Source organism: Nycticebus coucang, chromosome 5 (assembly GCF_027406575.1).
Source record: "Nycticebus coucang isolate mNycCou1 chromosome 5, mNycCou1.pri, whole genome shotgun sequence".
Lineage (NCBI taxonomy): Eukaryota > Metazoa > Chordata > Mammalia > Primates > Lorisidae > Nycticebus > Nycticebus coucang.
Genome location: NC_069784.1, coordinates 58317615 through 58325640, shown reverse-complemented (window position 1 = coordinate 58325640; position 8026 = coordinate 58317615). Strand labels below are relative to the sequence as shown.

The 8026-nt window shown below is 45.0% G+C and overlaps 1 pseudogene; it reads right to left on the bottom strand.

Moving 5' to 3' along the window:
- On the bottom strand, positions 1-1908 carry LOC128585802 (caprin-2-like; annotated as a pseudogene).
- Positions 1909-8026: the final 6118 nt, after the last annotated feature.

The following is an 8026-nucleotide window of genomic DNA, read 5'->3' as shown; positions in this document are numbered from 1 at the left end:
GGTTTCTTTGTCTCTTTTTGGACTGCTCACCTGAGAAGAATCACTCCACCCTGCTCTTGAATTTGCTCTTGGACCACCAGATGTCCTTCCTCGCTTATAACACTGCTGGAAATTGTCCCTTTGGGAATAAGGTTCTCCAGGATACTCTCTAGCTTGGAACTGCAGCTGGCTATAATTTTCACTGGAAATTGAAGGAAGTCCTCTGTAAGTATCAAAACGTTTATAACCACCAGGGGACCGATAGGAGTTGGTCAGTAATCTCCCACCATGAGTACATCCTCTAACTGATCCCCGACTATTGACAAATGGCTGTGTAGGTCTGGGAAATACATTCATCTGTGCTGAGTAAAAGGCAAGGCTACCATTGCTTACTTGAAGAGTTCCATCAGGATGAAAATTTGCTGTCTCTTGGGAAAGGACAGTTTGTTCTACATGAATAGCTGGCAGTTGGATCTGGGGTGGTATTTGTGTACTTTGATCGTAGCCAGGTGAATATGGGGATTCTTTTATTTCTTGTTCTTTCCATGGAGGCAGAGGTGTGTTAACATTAAATACTGTCTGCATGGCTTGAAAGGGCGCTGTGTTAATGGTTACTGAGCTACTACCCTGTTTTCCCGAAAATAAGACAGTGTCTTATTTTAAGGTGTGCTCCCAAAGATGCGCTAGGTCTTATTTTCAGGGGACATCTTATCTTTCCTGTAAGTAGGTCTTATTTTCAGAGGATGTCTTATTTTTGGGGAAAAAGGGTACTTGCTGGAGGTGACTGGAAGCCCTGGTCAGAGCTCTTTGACCTGGGAGGATTTGGAGAAGCTAGTGAAGATGGTTGCTTCCTTGGGGGAATTGCTGCATCAGCAGTCTCTGAGGTCATTAACTCAGTTTCAGATCCTGAAGATGCCTGATCAGTAGTAACCAAGCAAGCATTTGAGCTACAAGTAACAGGAGAAGACACAGCCTATAATGGCTCTTAAAGAAAATCACTTTGACTGGATAGATTTTGTTCTGTAGATGTTACTGGGCTACCTGGAACAGCTGAAGGCGGTTGTGATGATGGAATTGCACTTGAAGGTTTGTCAAAATCCAGAATAGATTGGATTGTAGTCTATCTTGCATGAAGTTACGAGTTCCTTGAATCTAGGTCATCAGATCCTGCAGTTTTTCTTTCCTCAATACTGGATCCTTCAGAAGGGTAGAGGAAGAACCTACAGGCTGATGCGTAGGGCACATCTTTGGGTTCGGCATTAAACTTGAGGCTTGCTGGAGCTGCTCCCCAGGACTTTGGAGGAATCTGTGACTGTGATGTCACAGAAGCTTCTGACTCTCAACACTATTTTCCCAGGATTTTGGCATCTCTGGCTGTTTTGAATCCTGTTCTTCACACGGGGGTGGGGGAGTCCACGACTTGGTGATGTTCTGTTCACTCTGCACAGGTATCCAAGACTTTGGAATTTTCTTCTTTGGATCCTGTTCTTTCTGCTACTGGCCAAGGCTTTGGTGTCTCTTTCTTCTGCTCCTCTTGAATGTATCCTGCCTTGGATTTAGGCATTTCTTGCTTCCACAGGCCAGGAGGTGGCTTTGGAGACTTCCTGCTGTTTCTGCTCTTGTGGCAGAGTAGACCTGAGTTTTGAAATTTCTTGTTTTCTCTGTTCTAAGGAAACCGGAGCCTTTGTGAACTCTGGTGCTTAACAGGAGACTTCCAGGACTTGAAGGATTCCATTTTTTCTCCTGAGCCTGGGGTTCGGTAAGCATATCCCAACATTTAGGGAGATTTGGTTTTCTAGCATAATCTGCTTCCCAACATTGCTCTTCCTCTTGTTTGTCTGAATAATCTACTTTCATCACATAGCATCTGTTAAGAAACTCTTGTGATTGTATCTCTGGCTGTGCAAGTTCCATGAGAGACTCTGATTCTTTGACAGATTCAGTTTTTAGCCAGGGTTGGGTTTGAACCCATCACCTCCAGCATATGGGGCTGGTGCCCTACTCCTTTGAGCCATAGGTGCCGCCCCGACAGATTCAGTTTTTGATAATTGTTTTTCCTTCTCTGATTGTATTAGCTTTTCTTCTTCCAATGGTACTTATTTTTCCTTGGCATTTTTGGGAATGGGAATACTTTCAAAATAGCCTGGGTTCAGCAATCTAGACAGCAGATTGTTTATATGTTTGTATATCGTTCCTACCATTGCTTTCTCACTACCTTCCAAAAGGTCCCAAAAGTACAAGAATGACTGCTCCATCTGGTCTTCAACACTGAGACTTTCTTTTTTTTTTTTTTTTGTGGTTTTTGGCCAGGGCTGGGTTTGAACCCACCACCTCTGGCATATGGGACCAGCGCCCTAGCCCTTTGAGCCACAGGCGCTGCCCTCTTTTTTTTTTTTGAGACAGAGCCTCAAGCTGTCACCCTGGGTAGAGTACCATGGCATCATAGCTCACAGCAACCTCCAACTCCTGGGCTCAAATGAGTCTCCTGCCTCCGCCTCCCAAGTAGGCGCCTGCCACAACACCCAGCTATTTTTGGGTTGCAGCCATCATTGTTGTTTGGCGGGCCTGGGCTGGATTCGAACCTGTCAGCTCAGGTGTATGTGGCTGGTGCCTTAGCTGCTTGAGTCACAGGCGCTGAGCCTTTTCTTTCTTTCTTTCTTTTTTTTTTTTTAGAGACAGTGTCTCACTTTGTCTCCCTCTACAGAGTGCTGTGGCTTCACAGCTCATAGCAACCTCCAGCTCCTGAGCTTAGGCGATTCTCTTGCCTCAGCCTCCCGAGTAGCTGGGACTACTAGGTGCCCATCATAACTCCCAGCTATTTTTAAGCTGCAGTGTGGCCGGGGCTGGGTTTGAACCCACCACCCTTGATATATGGGGCCGGTGCCCTACTCATTGAGCCACAGGTGCTGCCCAACACTGAGACTTTCATTCCTGTGAAAATCTGTATTTTTTTTTCCATTGGAATATACTGTGGCCATTTGCTTTACAGAGTCAAATATTTATTTTAGATTATTTTGTGCTTTGCACTCTTCTTCAGGAATACCAGTTATATATCTTATTATTATTATTATTTTTTGTTGTTGTTGAGACATAGTCCTACCCTATGCCCTGAGCAGAGTGCAGTGGCATCACAGCTCACTGCAACCTCAGACTCAGGCTCCCAAAGCCACTGTGATTACAGGCCCTTGCCTTGGTGCCTGGCTGGGTTTTTCATTTCTTTTTTGATGAGTTGGGGTCTCACTCTTGCTCAGACAAGTCTAGAACTCCTGAGCTCAAGCAATTCTCCTGCCTTAGCCTCCCACATTGCTGGGATTACAGGCATGAGCCACCGTGCTGGCAGGAATACCAGTTACATATCATTTGCATTTTTCTGTTTTCCACATTTCTTCTTCTTTCTATAATGATAGGTTAATTATTTGTTATATTTAATTGTTAAGCTCTTCCATTTCATTTTTATGACTTTTATTTTGAGACAGTCTCACTCTGTTGCCCTGGGTAGAGTGCTGTGGTGTCATAGCTGACAGCAACCTCAAACTCCTAGCTTGAGCAATCCTCTTGCCTCAGCCTCCCGAGTAGCTGGGACTACAGGCGCCCACAATGCCCAGCTAGTTTTTCTATTTTTATTTTTATTTATTTATTTTTTGCAGTTTTTGGCCAGGGCTGGGTTTGAACCCACCACCTCTGGCTTATGGGGCTGGCACCCTACTCCTTTGAGCCACAGGCGCCACCCTAGTTTTTTTACTTTTAGTAGAGATGGGGTCTTGCTCTTACTCAGGCTGGTCTGGAACTCCTTAGCTCAAGCAATCTTCCTTCCTGGGTCTCCCAGAGTGCTGGGGTTACTGGTGTGATCTACTGCATGGGCTTATTATTATAACAGTTTTAAACTTACCAATTGTGTTCCTAATTTTGTTTCACATTGTATTTATTCTATTTTAAAATATGACCTTCAACTTTGCAATGTTTTCATTTTTCCCTTTTGTTTTCTGAAATATGTTAATTCTTCTTTCTTTACCTTGACTATATATACAATCTTTTCTTTGAAACTTTGTGTCTTTTTTTACAAGAAGACATGTCATATAAGTTTTTTAGGCTTCCCCCCCCCACCCCCCAGACAGTGGAGAAGTGCTTGTCAGAATTCTTCCTGAGTTTCTTTGGGCATATATTTTTTTGATAATTATACTTTATTTTTTGCTATGTTTCTTTCTCCCATTTCTCTGTTTTTAAAAAAGAGTTTATTTATTTATTTTTTGAGACATGGTCTTGTTCTGTTGCCTGGGGTGGTGTGATCATAGCTCACTGCAATCTCGACCTTCTGGGCTCAGGTGATTCTCCTGCCTCAGCCTCCCGAGCAGCTGGGACTACAGGCGTGCACCACTACGACTGGCTAATTATTTTAAATTTTGGTAGAGACACGGTCTCGCTATGTTGCCCAGGCTAGTCTGAGACTTCTGGCCTCAAGTGATCTTTCTGCCTTGCCCTTTCAGAGTGCTAGGATCACAGACATGAGCCACAGTGCCTGACTGGTAAAAGCATTTAAAAGCTAAGTTCCTAGGCTCGGGGCCTGTGGCTCAAGCAGCTAAGACGCCAGCCACATACACCTGAGCTGGCGAGTTCGAATCCAGTGCATGCCTGCTAAACAACAATGATGGCTGCAACCAAAAAATAGCTGGGTGTTGTGGTGGGCACCTGTAGTCCCAGCTACTTGGGAGGTGGAGGCAGGAGAATCGCTTGAGCCCAGGAGTTGGAGGTTGCTGTGAGCTGTGATGCTACGGCACTCTACCCAGGGTGACAGCTTGAGGCTCTGTCTCAAAAAAATAAAGAAAATAAAAGCTGAGTTCCCAAATTAATTCCTTTCTGATTGTTTTCTTTGAATAGAGCTAGTTATTTCTTGAAGGATAGTGTGGTGTAAAATAGGGTGGGAGTGTTGTGGGCTTGGGTGGTACTTGTGGGTGGGAGATGGAGGACACGTTTCTTCTTAAATCTGGCATTTGGCAGTGTTAGGTAGGGATAGGGAGGAGGGGGACAGATATTCTAAGGATTTCCACTAAGAAGATATGACCCCAGGAGATGCTCTGCTTACTAGGAGGAAACAGTTGGCCAGTGGGGGCTCCCAAGGAAGAGCCGATGACATGTCAAGGCCTGACCAGATGTTTGGTCTATGATAGAGGGTCTTCCAGGACTGACCAACCAAAAAAAGGTAGAAAACCCACAAAGTAGAGATATTGTCTAGGTTCTGATGGGGAGTCTCTGGGCATGCACACAGTTGAGGTCAGAGTGTCCCTGAATGACCTGCTCTCATTAACTTAGTAAAAATCACGCTCAGCAGCACTGTGACAGCTCATAAATACCATGGCAACCTTAGAAATTGCCTTACAAGGTTAGAAGAGGGGAGGGTTTCCAATTCCAGGAAATCTCCAGCCTGTTTCAAGAAAAACCATGAATATTCCACCCCCCAACTTAACATAAAATTAGGAAATCAGCATAAAAAGAGAAATCTTGCTAAACTAGGGTCTCCTCTACTCTCAGGGGCTGACCTATTCCTTTTCTGGAATGTACTGTGCTTTAATAAAACCTTGCCACTCTGCTTGCTCGCACCTGCTTGCTCTGCTCATTTACTCCCTTCACTTGGTACCAGTAACCATTCTTTGATACTGGGAACCAAGAACCTGAGAACATGGGGACCTAACATCTGGTTCTCAAACCTGACAGCAGACAGGGTTGCATCATGGCAAAACTTGGTGGGATGTGGCCTGATATTCTCTGTCTTCTCTCCTATTTTATCCCAGTTCACTCTGGTGGTCTCTGATTAGGAGACCGTGTCCCAAGGCAATGGGTATATCATGCCAGCATGGTTTTCTTCTTGAGCTACCTTTCCTGCTGTCCTGGAATATCAAACTAGATCTCCACAGGGACACCTCTCCCTCAACCTGTTCTCAACCTCAAATATTTTTGCTCCAATCAAAGGGACATTGGAACTACTGTGGTGGCTCATGCTTGTAATACCAGCACTCTGGGAGGCTGAGGCAGGCGGATTGCTTGAGCTCAGGAGTTCCAGACCATTCAGATCAGCCCTGTATCTACTAAAAATAGAAAAACTAGCTAGGTATTGTGGTGGGTGCCTGTAGTGCCAGTTACTCTGGAGGCTGAGGCACTTGAGCCCAAGAGTTTGAGGTTGCTGTGAGCTATGATGCCACAGCACTCTACCCAGGGCAACAGAGTGAGACTCTGCCTCATAAAACAAAAACAAAAAAATCCAAGAGGATATTGCATAGCCCTTTCAGAGGGTATTCCACTCAAGGGTTTGGGTAGCGTATTTCTGTTCTCACTTAATGCTTTTGCTTAGATCTGTTAAGTATAGAAAACCCTATTTGGCCAATGCCCTTCACAATTTCTAGCTTGATATTATATCAGTTTCACTAACTGTGGTCTTTTACTCCCCTCTGTATTTTGTTCTGTTTATTATTAGGGAAGTTCCCAAGTGGAGGAAAAACCTTCACATACCTCTATTTTGCCATATTTTGTTGGTAGCTCCCCAGAGTTATCTTCAAGACCTAAATTAGGCTCGGTGCTCAGAGTACAGTGGTTATGGCGCCAGTCACATACACCGAGGGTGGCGGGTTCGAATCCGAGCCTGGGCCAGCTAAACAACTGAAACAAAAAAATAGCCAGGCATCGTGGCGGGCACCTGTAGTCTTAGCTACTTGGGAGGCTGAGGCAAGAGAATCGCTTAAGCCCAAGAGTTTGAGTTTGCTGTGAGCTGTGACGCTAGGGCATTCTACCAAGGGTGACATAGTGAGACTTTGCCTCAAAAAAACAACAACAACAACAACAACAAAAAAACCCTAAATTAGATTATGTTATTCTAGCCAGGCGTTGTGGCGGGCGCCTGTAGTCCCAGCTGCTCGGGAGGCTGAGGCAAGAGAATCGCGTAAGCCCAAGAGTTAGAGGTTGCTGTGAGCCGTGTGACGCCACGGCACTCTACCCGAGGGCAGTACAGTGAGACTCCAGTGAGACTCTGTCTCTACAAAAAAAAAAAAAAAAAAAAATAATAATAGATTATGTTATTCAATTATTTAAAATCCTCTAATGTCTCCTGTTGGAGTAAGAATAAAACCCAAACTCCTCATGCTGATCTGCAAAGCTCTGAATGATTTGACCCTACTGACTTTGTATAATTCCATCTCACACTGTTCTCTCCCTCACTAATTGTGCTCCACCCACACTTCTTTCTTTCTTTCTTTCTTTCTTTCTTTCTTTCTTTCTTTCTTTCTTTCTTTCTTTCTTTCTTTCTTTCTTTCTTTCTTTCTTTCTTTCTTTCTTTCTTTCTTTCTTTCTTTCTTTTCTTTCTTTGACAGAGTCTCAAGCTGTCGCCTGGGTAGAGTGCTATGGTGTCATGGCTCACGGCAACCTCCAACTCAGGCTCAAGCGATCCTCTTGCCTCAGTTTTTCTATTTTTGGTAGAAATAGGGTCTCACTTTTTGCTCAGACTGGTCTCATGAGCTCAAGCAATTCACTGGCCTCAGCCTCCCAGAGTGCTAGGATTACAGGTGTGAACCACTGTGCCCAGCCACGCTGCCTTCTTTTACTTCCTTTATTCTGCAAACTCCTTCTCACCCTGGGGGCCCCCAGCCCCATGGGTAACTCCTCACCAGGCTTTGGAAGAAAGTTTCCTCCTGACCAGATCTTTCCTGACCCGAGTGGGTGCCTGTCACCTGCACAATTCTCTCCCTCTCTGTTTTTTTTTTTTGAGACAGAGCCTTGAGCTGTTGCCCTGGGCAGAGTGCTGTGGCATCACAGCTCACAGCAACCTCCAACTCCTGGGCTGAAGCGATTCTCTTGCCTGTGCCTCCCAAGTAGCTGGGACTACAGGAGCCGGCTACAATGCCCGGCTATTTTTTGGTTGTAGCTGTCATCGTTGTTTGGCCACCTGGGCTGGATTCGAATCTGGAAGCTCAGGTGTATGTGGCTGTCGCCTTAGCTGCTTGAGCCAAAGGTGCCAAGCCTGGCACAATTCTCTTATTGCACCACTGTTTTTGTTCATAGCTCT